Below are 26532 nucleotides of genomic sequence, written 5' to 3'. Positions count from 1 at the left end.
AATTAAAGAATAATGTCACCATAAAATAGGATCAATTAGATGCACATAACACAATATTTACGTGGAGAAACCCTTGTAGGAAAAAACTCCACCAAGAAGAGAGGCCAAGTATGTATTATCAACAAATAAATGTCATTACAATACATTCATGTCCATTTGATGCAGAGGCCTACCCAAACTCCTAATGAAAAGCCCAAACAAAGTTAGCCTAGTGATCCCCTAACTACATACAAGGGTTCTGCAAGGAAGGACTCTGCACCTTGGATGAAACTACACAATCATTCACTATGCTTAGGCCTACTCAAGATGAGTAAAAGGCTTCAACTCCTCAAACATGCTTTACTGGTGACCCCTACTCCTTGGGATTTTGAATTTGGAAAACACATGTCATCTAAAGACTCTTTCAAACATTGGTTTTGGTTTAGGGCACCAATTCCCTATACCTCCTTTGTAAACCTACCCCCTCGGCTTGTAGCCCTATTTGACGATAGAATGGACCTTAACTCAAAAATGTTCCACACACCCATACAAAAAAATTATCATTTAAAACACCCTTTTGGATTTTGTATTGACCCCCAAAATGGTTTGGCCAGATCTATAGATACAAGGTCTGTTCCCTTCAGAGGCTAAGAGACCTAATAGGGGCAATTAGCCTTATTTTCCAAAGCAACTAACTTTACTTGTACACCAAATGGAAAATAAATTCTATGGGAATGTGGGGGGTAGTTAGAAACCTCTAATTCCATGGTTACACATCTGGAATCCGCTGCTATGACAACTTATGATGAATGTCCTAAAACTTGTCCTAGGTAGTCACATAGAGATGCCTACCTAATCTTGCTCTTTTCTCCATACAACAAAGTTTACTTGGCTACACACCATGAAAAAAATAAATTAAAATTTTTTATCTTGCATTCCTCCAAAGGAAGAGTCATCTAATGGACTAGAGTGCAAGATAAGGCCATTTTTGTTCAAAACCCTCTCCAAACCCTCAATTTCTGGGTTACAATCAAAAGAATGGAGGGTTCTCTCTACTCTGGAATAGTCCAGACCTTAGACCTCCACCAAAATAAATCTATTTCATCTCCCTATCTACTCCATGGATGGTGGGATCCAGATCAATCCGTACAGACACATACAACTCATGCAAACTCTAAATTTCTGAGAAAATTGTAGTATTTTGTGTATTATTGATTCTCAAACTCTAATTCCAACATCAGAACCCTTGGGAATCATGCCCACAAGTCTTATAAAACTCTCCAATGTTTTCCCACCAAATTTGGAGTAGGTTGGAGCCATTGAAAGGGTTCTCCCAACCTATTTACAAAAGGTTACACTTTTGCACCAAAAGTTGCATTTTTGCAAGTTTGCACAAAAAGTTGTCATACTCTCTAAGGTTGGGATCCACATACATGGGCCAACCAAACACACATAAAACATGTTTAAAACCTATCAAAAACAAATCTAGATGATCTATTACCCCTTTTTACCACATTGTCCCATTTGTCTTCTCAAATTGCCTAATTGGTGACATAAGCTTACATGGTGGGGTTTATTGCATACATGAAACACAAAACACACTAAGACACCCTATTGATCCTAGTATTCATCCTTAAGGTCATGAATATATTTTTGATGAGGTTCTCCTGCACCATACTCCCTGAGAGAAGAGATCTCAAGCCCACTTGAGATCAAAGTTTGTAAATTTGCACCATGATTAGATATTTGCTCACTTGTCATCCAAACTGCCTCAGAGTCTGGTTTGTCCTGCTAAGCCACCAAGTACTCAATGTACTCCTTGTTCCTTGTCTTCTTTGTGACTCTAGTGTCTAACACTTTTCTCAACCTAGGTGATTCCTACCTTGGAATGTCATTGTATGCTGCAACCTACATTGGTTCTTCTTCTTCATTGCCATCTACCTTTGAAAACTGTAAGATCACATACATTAAAATGCGTGATAATCCAAGATCAGGAGGAAGTTGGATCTCATAGGCATTTTGTCCACACTTGTTCAATATCTGACATGGTCCAATCTTCCTTTGCATGAGTTTGGTGTATTTTCCTTTTGGGAGTCTCTCATTCTTCAAATGTACCCATACCAAATCCCCAACATTAAACCATACATCTCTCTTCTTCTTATTAGCATGAGCCTTATACTTCACTACAGATTCTTGGAGATGAGACTTGACTTGGTCATGCACCTCTTTTATGGCTGATGCAAAAGTTTCACCATCTGCACTAATGGCTTCTTCTTTGGGTAAATCTCTTAACTCCAACACTCCCCTTGGGTGGATGCCATAAACAATCTAGAAAGGAGATTTACTGGTACTCCTATTTATGGTGTCATTGTATGAGAATTTTTCATGTGACAAAATGTTATCCCACTTCTCTCCATGTTGCCTTATCAAACATCTTAATAGGTTTCCAGATGACCTATTGACAACTTTAGTTTGCCCATCCATTTGAGGATGGTAGGCTAATGAGAAAGCTAGGTTAGTCCCCAACTTCTTCCAAAGAGTCCTCCAAAAGTGACCTATGAATTTCACATCTCTTTCTGAAACAATGTTTAGGGGCAATCCATGTATTCAGACTATCTCTTTGAAGAATAGGTCTGCAACATATGATGCATCACAAGAAGTCTTACATGGCAAGAAATGAGCCATTTTACTAAACCTATCCACCACTACAAAGACACTGTCAAATCCTCTCCTTGTCCTAGGCAGACCCAACACAAAGTCCATACTTATGATCTCCCATGGCCTAGAAGGAATGGGTAAGGGCTGATACAAACCCACATTTGTAGACTTCCCCTTGGCTTTCTGACATATAACACATGTCTCCACAAACTTTCTTACATCTGCCTGCAACTTAGGCAAAAAATAATGTCTCTTCACAAGGTCTAGGGTCTTGTCAAGGCCAAAATGACCTGTCATAGATCCACAATGCTTCTCCCTAATAATATTCAACCTCATAGAACACTTAGGAATACACAACTGCATTCCTTTGAACAACAATCCATCTTGTATCATAAATTCAGAAAACTCAATATGATACTGGTCACCAAAAGTTTCACATACCTTGTAGATTTCTCCAAAGTCTCCATCAACAACTTACATAGTCTTCAAGGATCAATACCTACACTCTCCATCTTAATTTGGTTGATGGTTAAGACCCTCCTGCTCAAAGCATCTGCAACTTTGTTCTTAACTCCCTTCTTGTGTTTGAGGGTGAATGTGAACACTTGCAGGGTCTCTACCCATTTCATGTGCCGGTGGTTTACCTTCTCTTGGCTATTTATGAAACTGAGTGTCTGATTATTAGTAAAAACTGTAAACTCCTTAGGCAATAAATAGTGCCTCCACTTCTTCAAAGATTGTACTAGAGCATACATCTCCAAGTTATAAGATGAGTATATTTTCTTAGCATCATTTAGCTTTTCACTGAAAAAAGAAATAGGCATTCCTTCCTGACTGAGCACTGCTCCAATAACCATGTGGCTTGCATCACATTCCACCTGAAATATCTTATTAAAATCTGGTAACGCAAGGACTGGTTGTTTTGCAACCTTCTTCTTCAATGTCTCAAACGAATCATCTACCTCTTTGGTCTAACTAAACCTGCACTTTTGTCCTCCCTTTATGGTGTCAAGCATGGGTGCACAAACATGACTAAATCCTATTATAAACTTCCTATTAAAATTTGCTAACCCATGGAAACTTTGGACATCATTCATAGTTGTAGGTGTAGGCCAAGATAGTATAGCACTTACCTTCTCTTGGTCCATTTTCAACTCACCTTGTGAGATTACAAAATCAAATTAGATGATCTCCTCGTACATGAACAAACACTTATCCAAATTGATCATTAGTTTCTCTTCATGTAACCTCTTGAGAATCATATCTATGTGTTTGAGGTGCTCTTCCCTTGTGTGACTGAAGATCAAGATATCATCTAGATATACTATGACACACTTTCCTATGAATTCCACCAAAACTTCATTCATTAACCTCATAAAGGTACTAGGGGCATTGGACAACCCAAATGGCATGACTTTACATTCATACAACCCTTCATTGGTTTTAAAAGTTGTCTTCCATTCATCCCCTAGCCTTATTCTAATATGATGGTATCCACTTTTTAGATCCATTTTTTAAAAATACTTGGCACTCCCTAAGCAATCAAGTAAGTCTTCTATTCTAGGGATTGGGAACCTATACCTTATGGTTATCTTGTTTATGGCTCTTGAGTCTGTACAAAGCCTCTGTTAGGTCCCAGAGACAACTAAGAGGTGGGGGGGTGAATCAGTTGTCCAACAAATTCAAACCAAAAACAACTTAACCAACTTTTTGCTTAATATCGGTGAAACAATCTTTTATACCGGTGGACAGTTTTAATAGTTAATTGCAATACTGGTGAAATAGTCCTTTATGCTGGTGGATAGTTTTAACAGTTAATTGCAATACTGGTAAGGATTAATGCATGAAACAAAAAGACAAAGTAATCCACAACACATAACACCAATATTTGTATGTGGAAACCCTGTAAGGGGAAAACCACGGTGGGAAACCTTACCCACAATTAGATGATACTACTGTAGATAGTAAGTGTATACAAATGGGGTCTGCACATGCAGAAAGGCCAAGCACCTAGAGCTCACTGTTCAATCACAAAATAGGAGTCACAGTGACTACAATTGGATGGTTAAATCCAATAATAATGTACTGCTCAAAATAGAATCTTCATATGCTGGATTCAGTACCGGTGTAGTTGTGATTGTCTTCACAAAAACCCTCCTTTAACCTTCAAATGATATGTACATGTATAGCTCTGCTTAATCTCGCATATACCTTCACACAATTTTTTTTCACACTCCACATTTGATCTTACAAATAAGATCTTATATTTATAGCATACCCTAAGACCAATTTTAGTAGGTCGTCTCTAAAGGATAAATACAATAAAATTAATTTATAAATCAATTAATACCCAATGCAATAATCGATTCACCATGTCGGCTTAATGCATTTACAACAATAATAAGTCATCTTCATAGCATGCCATGCTGATCTGGAAAAGATAAACCTGTCGGTGTAACCTGGACCTATTTGTTGGTAACAACAAATATGCAAATACGAATATACCAATAAACAAAACTCCAAGACAATGTGTCCACACGATGTCTTCAACATAACCAAGTGTTTTCCATGCCCTTCCAAGTGTCGGTGATCATTATATCCTACCGGCGTACCAGATGCCAGTGATTGTGCATAAGTCACTTGCTTGTAGGTGAATGTTGCTGATTCTCGAAAGTGCCAGAGTTGATAAGTGTTTAGTAGGTGTTGACATCAATGACAAAACCATACCAAAATACCAACAATCTCCCCCTTTGGTATTGATGGCAACAGAAGATGGAAAAACCATCAAAGTGCCAAAATAGAAATGCCAAATACCAAAAACCAACAATCTCCGAAAAAGAGAACATAACCAGAAATCAAAATATAGATATAGAGAGTAATAATCTCTCCCAAATAACAATCTCTCCCCCTAGGAGCAACATGTGTTTTCCTTGTGTTTTTCCATACCGATCTCTCCCCCTTTGACATCAAATGCCAAAGTTATTACCAAGCCAAGTTCATATACAAAATACCAATCAATTTAGTATACCAACTACTCCCCCTGAGAAGTAGCTTCCTCATCAAAGTTGGAGTAAAAGATTTCTCTGTTAATTTTGTCGGTTGATGACAAACATCAACTTCCTAAGTCTCTACCGGTGGGGGTATGACCCCAAGATGGTCTTTGAGATATTTAAAAGTCTCCTTAGGCAGAGGTTTAGTGAAGATGTCTACAATTTGCTCTTTAGTATTCACATAAACCAGTTTTATCTCTTTTGCTTCAACATTTTCCCTTAGAAAATTCAGTTTGATAGAAACATGGTTGGTTTTAGAATGTAATACTAGATTCTTAGATATATCAATTGTTGTAGTGTTATCACAATAGATAGTAATAGGTTCCTTGCATTTTACCTTTATGTCTTTCAACATTTGCTTAAGCCATAGTACCTGTGTACAGTTAGTTGCTGCTACAACATATTCTGATTCTGCTATTGATAAAGATGTACAACTCTGTTTCTTACTCAACCAAGAAACTAGTCTACTTCTAAGAAAGAATGTTCCATCGATGGTGCTTTTTCTATCATCCACATCTCTTGCCCAATTTGCATCTGTGTATGCACATAATTCAAAGTTTTCATCTCTAGGATACGATAATCCAAGACTTATAGTGCCTTGTAAGTACCGGAAAATCCTTTTTACTGTTGATTCATGATTTTCTCTAGGATTACTCTAAAATATTGAAACAATACATACTGCATTCATAATATTAGGTCTGGTTTGTGTCAAATACAATTAACCTCCTATCATAGATTTGTATCTAGTTGGATTAACAAGTGTAGATTCATTCCCTAGTGATAGTTTGTCATTTGTAGTCATAGGTGTGCTTACCTGTTTAGAGTTCTCCATCCCAACTTTCTTTAGTAACTCCTTTAAGTATTTGGATTGACTCAAGAATATACCTTTATCAGTCTGTGAAATCTGCAATCCTAAAAAGAATTTTATTTCTCCAATCATAGACATTTCAAATTCTTGCTGCATTTTAATAGAAAATTCTTTACATAATCCATCTTCTCCTCCAAAGATTATAGCATCAACAAAAACTTCTATAACAAAGATGTCATCATTAGTCACTTTATAATATAAATTGTTGTCTGCATTACCTTTAGAAAAACCAATCTTCAAAAGATACTTATCCAATCTTGCATACCAAGCTCTTGGAGCTTGCTTCAATCTATACAAAGCTTTTCTTAACCTGCAAACCATATTTTTGTTATCTGTCAAAGAAAATCCATCAGGTTGTTCAATGTAAACTTCTTCTTCAAGATCTCCATTAAAAAATGCACATTTAATATCCATTTGATATACTTTGTAGTTCTTATGTGCTACAAAAGCCAAAAATAATCCGACTGCCTCAATTCTAGCTACCAGTGCAAAGGTTTCATTGTAATCAATTCCTTCTTTCTGAGAATATCCCTTACACACCAGTCTTTCTTTATTTCTGATAACCTTACCATCTTCATTAAGTTTGTTTCTGAATACCCATTTGGTTCCAATTACATTTTTATCTTTAGGACGGGGAACTAATGTCCAAGTGTTATTCTTCTCAATTTATTCTAATTCTTTTTCCATAGTTTTAATCCAGTATTTATCTTCACATGCCTCATTAACTAATGATGGTTCAATTTGAGAAATAAGACATACCTCTTCATTTTTCAATCTTCCTCTTCTCATAACTCCTTTATACTTGTTTCCAATTATCTGATCTTCAGAATGATTCAGTCTTACATACTGGGGTGTCTTTGTTTGTTGTTGTTCCTCAGTTACTGTGGAATTTTCATAGGATACTAGTGTAACTGGATCTTCATTCTGTACCGGTGGATTTAGTGTAGGTTCATTTGTCAAAATTTCTATTTCCAGTTCACAGTCTATATACCTTGAAGTTCCTCTGAATTGTTCATCAATCTTTACATTTGTACTCTCAACAATTTTCTGCAATCTTTTGTTAAAACATCTACATGCCTTGCTCTTAGATGAATAACCAAGAAATATTCCTTCATCACTTCTAGGATCAAATTTGCCAATATACTCATCTCTTCTGATATAGAATTTACTTCCAAAAATTCTAAAATATTTAAAGTAAGAGTAATACCAAACCATAGTTCATGAGGAGTCTTACCGGTTTCACCTTTGATGTGAACTTTGTTGAATGTATAGACTGTTGTACTTACTGCCTCTCTCCAATATACATGTGGTAGGTTTTCTTCTGATAACATACTTCTTGCTGCATCCAAGATAGTTTTGTTTTTCCTTTCAACAACTCCATTCTGTTGTGGTGTCCGAGGTGCTGATAGTTGTCTTTTGATTCCATTTACTTCATAGAATGTATTAAATTCCCTAGATGTAAATTCTCCTCCTTGATCTGATCTTAGACATTTGATTTTCTTACCGGTTTCATTTTCTACCATAGCTTTGAATAGTTTGAACTTTCCAAGTGCTTCTAATTTTTCTCTGAGAAAAGTAACCCAACACATTCTAGAATAGTCATCAATGATTAGCATGAAATATCTATCACCTTGTAAGCTTTTAGTTCTAGCTGTACCACATAAATCAGTATGAATTAAATCAAGAGCATTATTGGATTTTTCTGGAATACTTTTGAAACTAGCTCTAACTTGTTTTCCAAATTGACATTCCTTACATACTGTATTGTGAGGTTTGACAATTTTAGGTAAATCTCTAACTACCTTAGTAGTACTGATTTTCACCATGCAATCAAAGTTTACATGACAGAGTCTCTTATGCCATAGCCAACTTTCATCAATATATGCAATTAAGCATGTCTTTTCACTGTTATTCATATGAAAGATATTACCTCTAGTTTGATTACCGGTTGTAATTTCCAAACCAGTTCTATTCATGATTTTGCATTTTCCATTTTTAAATTGTAGCTGAAATCCTTTCTCAACTAATTGACCAACACTCAAAAGATTATGTTTTAAACCTTAAACATAGTAGACATTGTCAGTATTATTCTTACCATCAAGAGATATTGTACCCTTACCTTTAATCAAACAAGCTTTATCATCTCCAAATCTTACTAAGCATCCATTGTATTCTTGAAAGTTCAAGAATTTTCCTTTATCTCCTATCATATGATGTGAGCATCCTGAACCAATGATCCACTCATCTGTTACTTCAACTTTAGCTGCCAAGGCCTGTTCTACCAGTTGAGCAGTAGGTGCTGGTTGATCTTCTGTTATAGCAACAAAAACCCATCCATTGTCTGTTGGATCCTCATCAGAATCATCAGTCACTGCTTCATCAACAATGTAACAAGATTTGTCTTTATTCTTCTTAAATCTGTATCTTTGATATTCAGGGTTAGGCTTGTATGTTCTTCTAGCTTCTTCTCTTAGTCTAGCATTTCTATCAGGGCATCTTGAAGTCATATGACCAATCTTATTGCAGTTAAAACATTTAAAGGGTGCTTTACCTTTATACTTACTTCCAATTGGACCTTTAGGCATTTTCCTTGCAAATAGTGCTTCAAGTTCTTCAAGTTCTTCATTTTCTTTCTTGTTTTCTTCAAGTTCTCTTGCATAAAAGGCTTTCCAATCTGATTTCTGAAATGATGGTGCAGATGATGTAGATGCTTTAAAGGCTAAATCCATCTTTATAGTAACAATAGGACCAAATTCTTCAATTTCAAAAGCTTAAAGTTTTCCAATCAATGTATCTCTAGTTACTGATGTATTAGGCATTGTTCTTAACTCATTTATAGTAGTGACTTTCATTTTATATGCTGGTGGCAATCCTCTTAAAACTTTTGAAACAATTTCATCCTCACTTAAGGTTCCTCCACAACATTTAATACCCAAAAATATCTCATTTACTCTTTCCATAAAAGCATAAATCCTTTCATCTTCTTCCATTTTCAGATGTTCCTACCTGGCCCGGAAGCTTTCAAGTTTTGCAATTTTGACTATGGAATCTCCTTCATTCAGTGTTTACAAATGATCCCAAATAGCTTTAGCAGTAGACCTATCTGATAGTCCCATGATTTGTTGATCAGATAATGCGCTCAAAAGTGCTTCTCTTGCTTTCCAATCATTTTCCTCATCTTTTCCCAAGGTAGGTGGATTAGGCTGACCAGGAGTAGGAGCAGTATAACCATTCTTTGTAACATCCCAGATGTCCTTTCCAATGCAATTTAGATGTGTCTCCATTCTGATCTTCCATATGCCATAGTTGGTTCCATCAAGTTTAGGACTGTCCTTCCTGAAATAGTTAGTAGACATTGGATCTCCTCAAGTTGTTAAACTTCTACAAAAGATGACTAGGCTCTGATACCAATTGTTAGGTCCTAGAGACAACTGAGAGGTGGGGGGGGTGAATCAATTGTCCAACAAATTCAAACCAAAAACAACTTAACCAACTTTCTGCTTAATACCGGTGAAATAGTCCTTTATACCAGTGGACAGTTTTAATAGTTAATTGCAATACCGGTAAGGATTAATGCATGAAACAAAAAGACAAAGTCATCCACAACACATAACACCAATATTTGTATGTGGAAGCCCTGTAAGTGGAAAACCACTATGGGAAACCTTACCCACAATCAGATGATACTACTACAGATAGTAAGTGTATACAAATGGGGTCTGCACATGCAGAAAGGCCAAGCGCCTAGAGCTCACTGTTCAATCACAAACTAGAAGTCACACTGACTACAATTAGATGGTTAAATCCAAAAATAATGTACTGCTCAAAATAGCATCTTCATATGCTGGATTCAATACTGATGTAGTTCTGATTGTCTTCACAAAAACCCTCCTTCAACCTTCAAATGATATCTGCGTGTATAGCTCTACTTAATCTCACATATACCTTGACACAATCTTTTATCATACTCCACATTTGATCTTACAAATAAGATCTTATATTTATAGCATACCTTAAGACCAATTTTAGTAGGTTGGCTCTAAAGGATAAATATAATAAAATTAATTTACAAATCAATTAATACCCAATGCAATAATCAATTCACCATGTCAGCTTAATGCATTTACAACAATAATAAGTCATCTTCATAGCGTGGCATTCTGATCTGGAAAAGATAAACCTACCGGTGTAACCTGGACCTATTTGTCGATAACAACAAATATGCAAATATGAATATACCATTAAATAAAACTCCAAGAGAAGGTGTCCACATGATGTCTTCAACATAACCAAGTGTTTTCCATGCCCTTCCAAGTGTCGGTGATCATTATATCCTACCAGTGTACCAAATACCGGTGACTATGCATAAGTCACTTGCTTGCCGGTGAATGTTGTTGATTCTCCAAAGTGCGAGAGTTGATAAGTGTTTAGTAGGTGTTGACATCAATGACAAAATCATACCAAAATACCAATAGCCTCCAAGTGGCTTCCTTCTTGGGTGCAAGGATTGTCGGTACTTCACATGGGCTTAGACTCTTGCCAATTAGTCCTGATTCAAGGAACTCTTCAATCTGCCTTGCCATTTTTGTATTCTGGTCTAGGGTGATCTTGTAGGCTGCTTTGTTTGGTAATGTAGATCTAGGGATCAGATCTATGCAATGACTAATGTCCCTTACTAGTGGTAGGAATATTGGCATTCCATCTGAGATGATGTCTTGATGCTTATGAAGCAACTGTCTGATTATCGAGTCTATGTTCTTTGCTCCTCCTTCTTTCTCTTATGCAAACTGATCTTTCCTTGTCACCTTGGGACTAGGCATGAGGGTATAGCAAACTGCACCTTTCTCTGCAGTCTCCTTCATGAACTGTTTACCTTCTACTATCACCACTCTTGTATCCTTCCCTTTTGATTCCATTTCTTCCTCTATCAGAGGTAAGAGTTCTATCACCTTCCCATCTTTGGTGATTGAGTAGGTGTTTCTCAACCCATCATGATGAGCTTTCAAGTCATACTGCCATGGTCTCCCAAACAAGAGATGGCATGCATCCATTTTGTCTATGTCAAATAGCAATATATCCTTGTAAGATCCAATCTGAAACTCCAACCAAGCCTGCTCTTCCACCACTGCTTGCTGACCTTGGGTGAGCCATGAGACCTTATAGGGATAATGGTGAGTCAGCTTCCTAAGTTTAAGCTTTTCTACCATTTCAAGTGATAAATTTTTTTCAATGGATCCAAAGTCTATTAGAACCTTGCATACCTTTCCTCCTACCTTGCAAGTGGCTTTGAAAAGAGATTTCCTTTGTGTAGGCTCCTTATCAACTACCTTCATGGTGGTTACTACTCTCTTCGTCATCAAAGTCTCTCCTCTTTCAGGATAGCCATAGCTATCAGGAGCATTAACACTTTGATAAGTGTTTGCACTTGCCACACTTTGACAATCAGATTCCTGCATCAAATTGCTTCTCCTTTCTCCTATGAAGCTAGAATCCTTCTCTAGAAATCTATTGGTCATGTGCCCTTCTTGATTACACTTGTAGCACCTAGGAGGTCCTCTTCTTTGGGATCTTCCTCTAGAGGGTGGTCTCCTACCCCTAAAGCTTCCTCTTGGATTTTATCCCCTTTTTGGTTGTAACTGCTCTCTCCTCTATTGCCTTCTTGGTTAGAGTCTCCCTGGTAACCAAAACCATTTCCTCTACCTCTAAAAGGGCCTCTTCCTCCTCTCTGTTGTCTCTCTTTACCTCTTCCATTTTTCTCCTGCCTCCTCTTTAACTCTCCTCCACCTTGAGTGCCAATCGAAAGCACTTTTGGACTATCTTCAGGGTGTGGAGATTCAAGTCTTCTTAGATTGTAAATCTCAACCCATTGAGATACCTTGCTACCTTCTCATCTTCACTCTCTTTCACCTTAGTCCTCACACACAACTTCATGAACTCCTCAGTATAGGAACTCATGTCCATCTCCTTTTGTTTCAAATTATGTCTCCTCCTATGCAATTGGATATTGTAATCCATTGGGACATAGGCTTCTTTCACCAAAGCCAACATCTTCTTCCATGTAGCTACTCTTCTCTTTACCTCTTTCACCATCTCATCCTAGATGAAAGTCCACCAAGTTAGTGCAGCCCCTTTCATCTTGGATTGGGCCATCTTCACCCTCTGATGGTCTAGTATGTCTTCACTTTTTTAAAAAATTATCCAAGGATTTTATCCACTCCATCACTGTATCAGGCTCCATCTTTCCTACAAATACTGGCAGATCCATCTTCACATCGATTGTTATTATCTCCATGGAATTGAGGACACTCATCAGGGGTCTCTAGTCTGTTGGTACCTCTAGCTCTTCCTACATAGGGATCTCCTCTTCATCCCCTTCTTCTCCAGAGTCTCTCTCTTCCTTCTCCACTATGTCCTTCAACTGGTCCATCTCATTTCTTAGGGCCTAATTCTCAGCCCTTACTTCTCTACTCTCTTCCATTCACTTCATCACTAGGACATTCAATTCTGCATTGGTCATTCTTGAAGGTGCATCATGGGATCCTTCTTCTTTCGACATCTTGTCTTCTCCTTCTCTTCCAAAGGACACTCCTTTTCTCTGATACCACTTGATGCAGAGGCATACCCAAACTCCTAATGAAAATCCCAAACAAGGTTAGGCTAGTGATCCCCTAACTACACACAAGGGTCCTGCAAAGAAGGACTTTGCACCTTGGATGAAACTACACACTCATTCACTATGCTTAGGCCTACTCAAGATGAGTAAAAGGCTTCAACTCCTCAAACATGCTTTACTGGTGACCCCTACTCCTTTGGATTTTGAATTTGGCCAATGCATGTCATCCAAAGACTCTTTCAAACATCGGTTTTGGTTTAGGGGACCAATTCCCTATACCTCCTTTGTAAACCTACCCCCTCTACTTGTAGCCCTATTTGACAATAGAATGGACCTTAAATAAAAAATGTTCCACACACCCATACAAAAAATTTATTATTTAAAACACCCTTTTGGAATTTGTATTGACCCCCCAAATGGTTTGGCCAGATCTGTAGATAAAAGGTCTGTTCCCTTCAGAGGCTAAGAAACCTAATAGGGGAAATTAGCCCTATTTTCCAAAGCAACTACCTTTACTGTTACACCAAATGGAAACTCAGCTCTATGGGCATGTGTGGGGTAGTTATAAACCTTTAATCCTAGGGTTACATGCATGGAATCCACCTCTATGACAACTTATGATGATTGTCCTAAAACTTGTCCTAGGTAGTCACATAGAGATGCCTACCTAATATTGCTTTTTTCTACACACAACAAAGTTTCCCCAGCTACACACCATGAAAACACTAAATTAAAGAGGCTTATCTTGCATCCCTCCAAAGGAAGAGTCATCTAATGAAATGTAGTGCAAGATAAGGCCATTTTTGTTCATATCCCTCTCCAAACCCTCAATTTCTGGGTTATAGTTAGAAGAATGGAGGGTTCTCTCTACTCCAGAATAGTCAAGACCTTAGACCTCCACCAAAAGAAATATTTTTCATCTCCCTATCTACTCCATGGATGGTGGGATCCAGATAAATCTATATAGGCACATACAACTCCTACAAACTCTGAATTTCTGGGAAAACTGTAGTATTTTGTGTATTATTGATTCTCAAACTCCAATTCCAACATCAACACCCTTGGGAATCATTCCCACAAGGCTTATACAACTCTCCAATGGTTTCCCACCAAATTTTGAGTAGGTTGGAGCCATTGAAAGGCTTCCCCCAACCAATTTACAAAAAGTTGCACTTTTACACCAAAAGTTGCATTCTACAAAAGTTGCATTTTTGCAATTTTGCACAAAAAGTTGTCATACTCTCTAAGGTTGGGATCCACATACATGGACCAACAAAACACAAATAAAACATATCTCAAACCTATCAAACACAAATCTAGACCATCTATTACCCCTTTTTACCACATTGTCCCAATTAGCTTCTCAAATTGCCTAATTGGTGACATGGGCTTACATGGTGGGGTGTATTGCATACATGAAACACAAAACACACTAAGATGCCATAATGATCCTATTCTTCATCCTTAGGGTCATGAATATCTTGTTGATGAGGTGCCTCCTACACCACCATTTTCCTTATTTCGTCTGACATGTTGAAACGTTTGTACTTGGGAACAACCTACTTAAGCCTCCCACTTATCCTTGTTCCTATAGAGTAACTCTACATTTAATTATTCCTCTCATTTTCATCATCCAAGAATTTGTTTATACAGAATGACAAGAGATCCAAAACCACCAAACAAGGCATCCAAAGAAGGCTCATTCCAAATATCTCCAACCTTTGGATTAACTCCATGATAGTCAAAAGGATAGTTTTTGTCTCCAATACTTTCCCTCCAAATTAGATGCTCAAAGACAAGAAGATAAACATTACATTAAATTAAATAAATGATACAATACCAAGAGACACATATTGCCTTTTCCAAGAACCCACTTGGAGAAGTCCAAAGGTCACTTATTTGTAATCTTTCAATGTAATTAATAATCCAATAATAGGAATCCAAATTTTGGAAAAACAATATTAAATAATTTTGGAAAAACAATATTAAATAATTTTGTTTATAATGCACCTTTACCACTGCTAGTGGAATTCATCACCCCCTATGAGTGTATTACAAATAATAGTGATAATAAATATTATAAAATAATTTTTTAGTACACCCTAAGCTCCCTAGGAAATTTTCTAAGGATGTTGGAACCATTTCATAAGATTTACAATGTACATGACACCCTAATCTTAACATAAATATCAGATGATGGGATCATTAAATAATCACATCTATAAATCAAGTGTTGAAAAAGATAGCAAAGTGAATAGATAATGATGATCTAAACACAAAAATAATAACACGTCTCTCAAACATACAACATGACTTATGCATCAAAGATAGACAAAAATATTATACCGAAAATATATATATCAAGGAGCATGATATGTATGCATTACACAAATTAACATTGTTGCACCTATGTTAGACGTGTGAATATTGTTTTCATTGATGTCAAACTTGCTATTTGGTTTGGACCAGACAATATGTGTCGTTCTTTGTTATGGACAGATACTATAATGCAGTTAGATGGAGGTGATATGATAAGGTAATCTCTGGAAGATCTTTGTTCAAGAAATTTGAGTTCTCATTAGTCTCGGTATCAGTTATAAGTCCTGATATCGATTATGAGTTCTGGTATTAGCTGTTTTGGTCATGACAATAGTATCTCTTTGAGTTTCATTTTGTGGTATTCTTGGTATGTGTGGAATCTATATCTTTGGAAGATTGGAGATGTTATCCTTAATTTTGTAATAATGGGTCAGTATCTTAGGGTCTGGATGACCCTACCCCATTCCAATAATATCGGCATATACATTGGAAAATGAAGTATAAAAAAGAAAGCGTGTAGAGATCTTATGGAGGCCGACATGAGTGTCTTGTTTATGTTGGATATTGTGTTAGGCTTCGACAACACACTCTTTTGTGTTTGTATCCTCTGATATATATATATAGTAGAGTGTGTGTGGTAGAAATAAGTAACAAATATATGGAAAAAAGAGAGTGTGAAAGTATATGAGGTGTGTAGTGTGTAGTTCTTCACCGGACTTGCTGCATGAGATTTGTACAAAGATCTTCAACTAGATCTACTATAGAGTTTGTGAATTGTGATCTGAGCTTAGTCTTAGAACTAATTTCATGCATTTGGGGATACAATCCTTTTTAGTTCTAGTGAACATTATGGTAGTGAGACGTTCTTTTGTATCTTTGTAGTGAGCAGTCCAACAGTGAACCATTTTTGTAATCTAGTAGTGAGCCACCTCTTTTGTAAACACCATATAACTAGTTATATTTTTTTGAGATTTAACATTCTCTATGGTTTTTTCCATTTTGATTTTCCATGTATTAAATTTGGTGTTTCTCTTGTTGTGTTCTTCATGATTATTCTACTTTTTGCAGTTTTATATCTATTAAGCATGATAGACGAAGTTTGATATTTATGTGGAAGATTAAAGTATTGCTAAAATTTTCTTTATATATATATGTGTGTGTGTGGGAATATTGATTCACCCCCCCTCCCCCCTCTGTTGGAATAAATGGACACTGAGAGAGGAGGGGGGGTGAATAAATATTCTACAATAATAAACATTCATTAATTGATTCTTAATCCACTTGAAGCAACTGAATGAAAGATAGATGCAAGACATAAAGAGAAAAAACACCAACACCATAACACCATAATTTTTACATGGAAACCTGGTTCAAGGAAAAACCATGGTGGGATTATAACCCACAATATTAATATAATCTAGAACTAAAAGTATATAAATATTACATAAGGGAAATGCACATGCATTCAAGCACACTTCTTAGAGCTCATTGCTCAATGTTTACAATAAAGGCTACAAACTGGAAGGCTTACTTCCTTACAAAATATTTATAAGAGATTACAATGAAGTTTGAATTATGAAGTAGCATCAACAAATGCATGAATAGAGTTCTAGTTAAGCACATATAGTATATCCTTGCACTTGTCTACAGCTCTGCTCTAATATGATATTCTACTATAATCCAGAGCACAAATATAACACTTACGCACATGAAACTATGCACAATCACTCATACCCATCACTCATATCAACACCACACACTAAAATGATCAAATAAACCCTTCTTATATATCCACATCACAGATTAAGTTACAACCTCATGTCGGCTTCAAGAACACAAAGGATGAAACGTGTGTAGAGGTTGGCTCAATCTCATCATAACACTCATGTGGATAGATACAATATGTACACACACTTCCCACATGATATCTCATCAACCTCAAACAAATAAACAATCACTAAAATTGATCTGCAAGATCCGTGAACTACATCACCACACGTTACAGCTGATATACACAGTCCATGCCAAAAACATGATTACCAGATCTCCCAACTAACATGAAACTAATTAACAAAGGCCACAATCCTAGATGAAGACATATTACATGTCCACAAACCTTATCCAAAATTCACATAGTAAAATACATGAACAAAATTATCCACCAATGAAAACATTGATCATTCTGCCGGATGTCCTACTTCCTTACCAGACCTCACCAGACTCAAGCAATCTTCACTCAATCTTCTAGAATGATAAAAACATGAATTACAGATGCAAATTTTGAGAGTATTTTCCATCAATGACAATATATCAACATACCTATAGTGTATCTTGCCAACAATCTCCCCCTTTGGCATTGATGGCAACAATTAGTGAAAAATGACTAAGTGTCGAACCAAAAACCAAAATGTATACATTGCCACCAAAAATATGTCTACCAGACTCCAAAAATCAATAACTCCCCCTAAGATAATTTTTTTCACATATCTACTCTCCCCCTTTGACATCAATGGAAAAGGTAGAGTTCTGGAAACCAAAAATGTTGCATACATATGTACACAATTATACTCACAAAAATTGAAAAATATCTGCATAAGAATTTCTCAGAGAGTTTAAATGGATATTCCGGAGCTCTTATTAAGACTCTCCATCACATTTATGATCTCATTAAGAAAGTATTCAAGTGCCTCTATTGATCTTAGATCAGATAGCTCTGAGGATTTCATGGCAGCTTGAGCATCTTCCAAACCACTAAGCATAATATCCATTTTAGGAGTGATAAGGCTCCTAAGTTCTCTGACTTGACCAATTATTTTCTCCTTTTCTTGATTCAAACTCCTAATTTTATCAAGAAAAGATACTACTTGTTTTTCATGATCTCTTAGGGAGATTGATAATGGATCAAATGACTGAGATAATTTGACAAGTTGATCCTCATGTGCTTTAATCTTACTCTCAATATCCTGAGTAAACTTGGATACCTTTAAACATGACATAGATATTTTCTCCCTCAGACAAAGCATCCTGAATACCTTTTATACCAACATATAAAGTGACTCTATCATCTGCAACCATATTCTTCAATGTCTGAAACCTTCTAGCATAGAATTGTTAGGATAATTGGTGAACAACTGAGAAGGGGGGAGCTGAATCAATTGTTAACATATTATAACTTTTAATCCATAATATGACCTTAAACAAATCAAGTACTGGTAAAGCATAGACAGATGTCGATAGGACTAGATATCGATAAATAATACAACTTAACAATTAACCAGATAATCAATGCAAAGCAACCATACCACATAACACCATGATTTGTACATGGAAAACCTGGAAAGGGAAAAACCACAGTGGGAAACCTACCCAAAATCAGATGATACTTTTGCAAAAAGTATGTGTTACAAGAGGGGCCTGCACTTGTAGGAAGGCACACTTCCTAGAGCGTATTTCTCATTACAAAAGAGTCTCACTAACTATAGAGAGGCTACAACCTTCTCAAGATAAATGGACAACAATCCAATAGAGTGAACTGCTGGAAATAGCATCTACCATGCTTGATTACAGTCTTGGTTAAGCTCAATGTCGGAGGACTAAATCCTCTTTTGAATCCAATTCAATCACCAATGATCGATCAAATCCTCTGTCTGAATGATATTACAATATTCGCACATTACATTCCTTGACCATAATCTTTTCAATAACCATGATACTTTACAAAGAGTTTCTATCTCTTATTTATACAACCCTAAGGCCTAAACCAATTAGGTCGGCCACCTAAAGATATTACAATAATATCATTACATAATTCCATTTACAATGATATGTGATGTTGGCTTAAGACCAAAACAATAATAAAAAGTCCATAAAACATCTCAAATCATCGAGGTAACATGTAGAGTACACGCTAGCATGATACCAGTCCATAACCTAGATAGGTACCGGACCTATTCTAGGTCCACTATGCCAAAGCAAAGCCTTCAAGCATTTGAAGAATGATCAAAGAATATCTTCAGCATCCTCAAGTCCATGAAGAAGCTGCACCAACACCAATTATGCATCCTGTCATAATTCCTCAATGAAAGCTCTGTCGGTAAAGCCTTAAACTAGTGTCGGTAAGGGTTTACGAGAGTGTATGATAACACCCAATTACCAAGCTAATACCAACTACCCAAAACATGCTCATGAAATCCAATATACTTCACTGATCCAAACATGTTGAAAGTGTCCAACAAATAATCTCTTATGCCCATAACACTAGATCTTCTACTGATAACCAAAACTTGTCTGTCAGTAACCATCCATATCAGCTAGTGTTTGTTGTTATTTTGATGATGTTTAGTTATGATTTTCATTGATGGACACACACTTATTTTATGTATGAATTATTCTCCACCGGTAATATGTGTTGTCTTGTTCACATCGATATTATATGCCATTGAATGAATAGTCTTTGTTTGTAGAAGATTATCGGTGTTTTGCAGAAAATGCTTACTGATCAAAGCATGACTGAAGACCTCAAGCAGTATAAAGACATAAAGTGGTATGAAGACCTCAAGCGAAATGAGGACTCATAGCAGCAATCAATCTTTTGATTGGAACATTATGTTCCAGTTTGCCAGTCTTTGTTTATCAATAATCAGTGTACTGTGCTTAACCGAGAAAATTGTAGAGTGTGATGAGTTATCATCCATTGAGACTTTGGTAGTGCTTCTGTGTCGTGTTACCAAATGTGTCTAGATGCTTTGAACCTAGGAAATTGTATCCAATCTCATTGGACCACCATGAAATCAGCTTCCTATTAAGGACTTCATGTATAGGGTTTTATAATAATGGATGTATATATGTTAAAGGACTGAAGTTGATATAGAAGCATCATGCAATAGAGATAAAACATGCAAAGGATAGAAGACTAAAGTAATGTTCCAATGCATTAATAGAGAGCTATCAAGGATCTAATCAAGCATTTTGTGCTATTGTCTAGATCATTCACTTGTTGATTACTAATCTCTTTGACAAGTCTAAAACCCTTAACTGGGTAGGCCCAGTCAAGCCTTTTGTAAATCCTCTAACAAGGTGGTTCACAGTTGTGAATCTGAAATCCTTTAACAGGGTAGTATTTAACAAGACTTATCTCCTAACAGAGATCTGGATTCCTAACAAGATCTATTCTGGTGAAGAACATTGTAAGGCCTTAACCGATCTAACCTTAACCGGTTTGGTTACTATTCTGTAGATAGTTGACTTGTGAGTTTTACTCACTGTGGTTTTTCCCATTTGGGTTTCCACATCAAAATATCTTGTGTTATGGTGATTGTGCATCTGTGGGTGAATGCTCTATTTGCTATTTGGCTTGTTTATGTTTTAATCGGTTTGTTGTTTAAACTACTATACTGGTCTGCAGTAAAATTGCTTAAGAGTTTGGTTAAGTTTTTGAGCATACTATTTCACCCCCCCTCTTAGTATTCATCAATTAGTATCAGAGCCAACCTTTCTCTAAATCTAATCACTTGAAAGGAGATATGGGGGAATACAGCATGAGGGAACTCACTCACCATTTGGCTAAATCTGAGAGAGTTTATGATGAACTTAAGGTCAAGTATAAAGCCTCTTTAGCCAAAAGAGGAGAGCTTGCTGAGAAAATGATGGAAATCACTTAAAACAACTCTTCTGATGAAGCAGACATGGATGCCCTAGTCCAAGAAGTGGAGAAATTAAATGAGTCCAAAACTAACCTAAGGAGGGAGCTAGAAGGAATAACTATCAGGATGAGTCAGGAGCTGGAAAACAGAAGAAAAGCTAAAGATCTAGTGAAGGACAAGGAGCATGAGATCTCTAAGTTGAAACAAGAGATTCATACCATCACTGCTTATCTATAAGAGGGTAAGGAAGAGAAAGAAGAAATGCAAGAAGACCTCAATCTAGCCATTTCTCAGAATGAAACCTTGATGAAGACCAATGATTCTCTTTCCAAGGAACTTGCTGATACAAAGGAGATACTTGCAAAGTTCAACCGGGGTGCTGCGAAGTTGGGCCAAAAGCTGGAAACAATGAAGCCATCAAAGGATACCTCTAGGCTTGGTTTCTTTGTATATTAGGAAGGTGAAACTTTTAGAACCAAGACTGGTGCACCAAAGGAGCAATCGGCACCTGAGATCAACTGAAGCAAAGGTAAGTAAAAGTTCAAACCTGTATGCTTTAACTGTCTTAAGGAAGAAGATACTGTCAATGTATGTAGGAGCAAGGCTTATAACAATTTCCCTTACATCCAAAACAATGTGCATAACCACAAGCCTAGAACTGGTAGATTTAATGGTCAATGTTATGCATGCAACAAGTTTGGGCATAGATCATTTGAGTGCAGGATGGTTATGAATAACCCTGGAGTCTATGCACCGAGACCAAGAGGGATTGTCTAGGAACCTCCTATGAAACGAAACCCGAACTGGTATAGAATCTATGACCATCGGTCAAATGGTTATGAAGCGTCAACCGGTTGGAGAGCAACCTATTTGATCTATCATGGTAGCGGTCACACTACTGCAACATGCAAGAGGAAGAAAGAAAATGTGAACACCAGACCATGTAGAGCACCTGGTATGGTATGCTATCATTGTCACCAACCGGTACATATTGCCAGAACATGTAGACTGAAAAAGAATCCATCGGGAGACATACGGATCAACCTAGAAGGAAAGGTCGATGTTGAAACCGTTTAGGCCGATATGGATAAAAATTGGAAGAAGAAATTTGAAGAGGAGCCACATGATGTACTAGTTTCTGCACCCAGTGTAGAGAACCCTGAACCCACCAACTAAGCTTTGAAAAGCTTAAGGGGGAACATATCGGTAACAATGTTTCAGACCCTCGGTGTGTATCAGTAAAGTGTTTTATCAGTATCGGTTACCTGTCAACCGACATAAGAAATGAAGTGGTAAAGTTAGGGTTTGTACCCTATCGATGATGCATTTATTGTGGTAGATAGGATCATGCTTAAAAGTGACCTTTGTCATCAATTTTACTTACCTATTTTCAAAGAAGAATTTTTCTAGCTTGAGCAGCACAACAAGAGCGATTCATCTTGTGTTCGAAAGAATCAAGGAAGAAATCTTGTGCAAGCTCCAGCAGACATTTCAAGCTATCTAGAGTGGAGGGTAGAGTGGTAAAACAAGCTTTTGGATAAGTGTGTTGTGTTTGACATCGATGAACCCTAATTCGAGTTTGGCATCGATGAACCCTAGTTTGAGTTTGACATTGGCGAACCCTAGTTCGAGTTTGACATCGGCGAACCCTAGTTCAGAGTGAAAAGGTATTCTTTGTTGATACACTCTTGTCATTAAAAATTATTTAGTCATGGCCTCTACATCCAAAATCCCTTCTAGTTCTACCGAACCTGAGGATTCATCTGATTTTTTTAGGAAGAAGGTGAAATATAATGCCCTATCTCAAATTCTTGCTGGAGTCATTGTGGTAGGGGATATTTTAGGATACATTGATTGCAAACTGGAAGACCTAGGGTCTCTACTAATTCACTCCTAGTTGAGTTTGTTCTGTGGAGATGATAAGAAGATTAAACCAAAGTACAACATGATCGAGAAGAAGAAATTCCACAATGTAGTATATTTTCTCGAGGAATTCATAGAAGATCACATAAGGTGTTAAATCTTTGTGCTATATGTGTCATGTTTTATTTCTTTATCTTTTGTATTTAAATCTGCATCTAATTGTTAGTTCATATTTGCTTCGGATCTGCTTGAAACCCTAACAATTGGTATCAGAGCGATGTATCTTGTAAATTGGCAGGACTCTCAGATTTGAGTGGGAGCAATGGAGGATTCCAAATTCAAGGTTGAAAAGTTTAATGGCCAGAATTATCAGTTATGAAAAATGCAGATGGAGGATTACCTGTATCAAAAGGATTTATGGCAGTGGTTGGAAGGAAAGGCAAAGAAAGAGACCACAATGTCAAATGAAGAGTAGGACATTTTAGATAGAAAGGCACTGGGATCCATTTGATTGTGCCTTGCACCATCTATAGCTTTCAATATAATAGAAGCAAAAATGACTGTAGATTTGATGGTGACATTGGCTAAGTTGTATGAGAAACCCTCGGCTTCGAATAAGGTATTTCTTATGAAGTGTTTGTTTAATTTGAAAATGAGTGAGGGAGGATCTGTAGTGGAGCACTTAAATGAATTTAATACAATTACTAGTCAATTGTCTTCGTTAAAAATTACTTTTGCAGAAGAGGTTAGGGCTCTCTTGATTTTATGTTCTTTGCCAAAAAGCTGGAATAGCTTGGTTATGGCTATAAGTAACTCTGTCTTTGGTAAAAATACTTTGGTATTTGATGATATTGTTGGTGTTATCCTAAGCAAGGAAATGCGAAGGAAAATCAAAGGTGAGACTCCAACATCATCAAGTAATGTTTTGAATGTGGAGAACAGAGGAAGATCAAAGGAAAGAGGAAAAGGCCCTTGGAATGAGAAGTCACGAGGGAAGCAAAGAAATAATGCTCTCAATCTAGAGGAAAGAAAGATTGTTGGTACTGCGAAAAGCCTCGTCATCTAAAGAAAGAAGGAGACAAAAATGAAAATGACAGTAAGGAAGCTAATATTGCAAGTAATACTTTACAAGATGTGTTAATCTTATGTTTGGATAATGTTAATGATTCCTGGGTAATAGATTTTGGGGCTTCATTTAATGCTACAACCCATAGAAAATATTTTCTAGATTATGTCCAAGGTGATTTTGGATAGGTATATTTGGGTGATGATGAGCCCTATCAAATTGTTGGAAAAGGAAAGATAAAGATCAAGTTGCAGAATGGAAATGATTGGTTTTTGCAGGAGGTAAGACATGTTCCTAACTTAAGAAGAAATTTAAGTTCTGCAGGGAAACTAGGTAGTGAAGGTTGCATAGTAACCTTCTCAGACAGTATTTGGAAGGTCACTAAAGGATCATTAGTAGTAGCTAAAGGTGCGAAGGTAGGCACATTATATCTATGTACTGGTAACACTTACTCTACCTTAGCTGCTACATATAAAGTTACTGCAGGGACAACAACAATAGATATTGCAAGAACATATTCGATAATGTGGCACCATAGGCTTGGGCACATGAGTGAGAAAGGGATGAAAATCCTTCACTCCAAAAATCTATTGCCAAGACTAAAGAAGATTGATTTAGAGTTCTATGAAAATTGTGTTTATGGCAAACATAAAAGAGTCAGATTTCTCAAGGTTGGGAAAGAGAAGAAGAGTGAGAAGTTAAAGCTTGTGCATTCAGATGTATGGAGACTGGCTCAGGTACCATCTCTTGGTGGCTCTTGTTATTATGTTATTTTTATTGATGACTCAACCACAAAAACATGGGTATATTTCCTAAAACAAAAATAAGATGTTTTTGAAACTTTTAAGAAATGGAAAGCTTTGGTTGAGAATGAGATAGTAAAAAAGTTGAAGTGTCTTAGATCGGATAATGGAGGTGAGTATTGCAGCAAAGCATTTGAAGATTATTGCTCCTTAAATGGGATTCGAAAGTAGAAGACAATTCCAGGAACTCCACAGGAAAATGGTGTGTCAGAGAGAATGAATAGGACTATCATGGAACGTGCAAGGAGCATGAGATTGCATGTTGGATTGCCCTTACATTTTTGGGTAGATGTTGTACATACAGTTGTCTATTTGATAAATAGAGGACCTTCAACCCCTTTGAATGGTGGTATTCTAGAGGAGGCATGGATTGGTAAAAAGGTAAATTATTCTTTTCTGAAAACCTTTGGTTGTGAAGCTTTTGTCCATGTTGATAAAGAAAACAAAACCAAGCTTGATGCTAAATCTCAGAAATGTACCTTCATTGGATATGGGATAGATGAATATGGCTATCGGTTATGGGATTTTGAAAATAAGAAAATAATTAGAAGTAGAGATGTTCTATTCAATGATAAGTTTATGTATAAAGAATGGATGCAGGAAAAGAAGCATGAATAGGACAAGTAAGAATATGTGGTGTTGGATGAGATTATTGAAAATGAAATGCCATAGGTACCTGATGCTCAACAACAACAGAATGTCCCACATACTCCTACAAGTGATAGACGTTCTACGAGGTCAAGTAGACCCCCTGAAATATTTTCTCCTTCTTTATATTCTATATTATTAACTAATTCTAGTGAACCAGAAGAATATGAAGAAACAATGCAGGTGGATGCCAAACAATAGTGGGAGCTAGGCATGAAAGAGGAGATGGACTCCTTGATGAAAAATAAGACTTAGGACTTAGTCCCTTTACTTGCAAAAAAAAAAGAGCCTTGTCTAACAAATGGGTTTATCGGCTGAAGGAGGAGGAAGGAGGTCAAAAAAGATATAAGGCCAGACTTGTGGTAAAAGGTTTTACATAGTAAAAGGATATAGATTATGGTGAAATATTTTTTCCAGTTGTAAAAATGACATCAATTAGAACTATACTTAGTCTTGTGGTTGCAGATGATTTACATCTTGAAAAATTAGATGTCAAAACAATTTTTTTCCATGGAGATTTGGAGGAGGAAATTTACATGTTGCAACCATAGGGATATGAGGTCAAAGGTAAGGAGAACTTGGTGTGCAGGTTGAAGAAAAGTTTGTATGGCCTAAAGAAAGCACCCCGACAATGGTATTTAAAATTGGATAGTTTCATGATTGAACATGGTTATCATAGATGTCATTATGATCATTGTGTATATTTTAAGAGATTGGATAATGGCAGTTATATTATCTTGTTTCTTTATGTTCTTGATGTGCTTGTTGCTGGGTCTAACATGCAACATATAAATGATCTTAAACAAAAATTAGTCAAGTCATTTGCTATGAAGGATTTGGGTGCAGCTAAAAAAATTCTCGGTATGAGGATTACACGAGACAGGAAAAATAGAACCTTGAATTTGTCCCAAAGCGAGTATATAAAGAAGGTGTTGAAAAGATTTAACATGCAGGATGCAAAAGCAGTCAGTACACCTTTGGCTAGTCATTTTAAAATGACTAAAGAGATGTACCCAAAGGCAC

This window comes from Cryptomeria japonica, chromosome 10, assembly GCF_030272615.1.
Source record: "Cryptomeria japonica chromosome 10, Sugi_1.0, whole genome shotgun sequence".
In the NCBI taxonomy this organism is placed as follows: domain Eukaryota; kingdom Viridiplantae; phylum Streptophyta; class Pinopsida; order Cupressales; family Cupressaceae; genus Cryptomeria; species Cryptomeria japonica.
The sequence above is the reverse complement of the archived record's forward strand: the minus strand, read 5'-3'. Positions refer to the sequence as shown.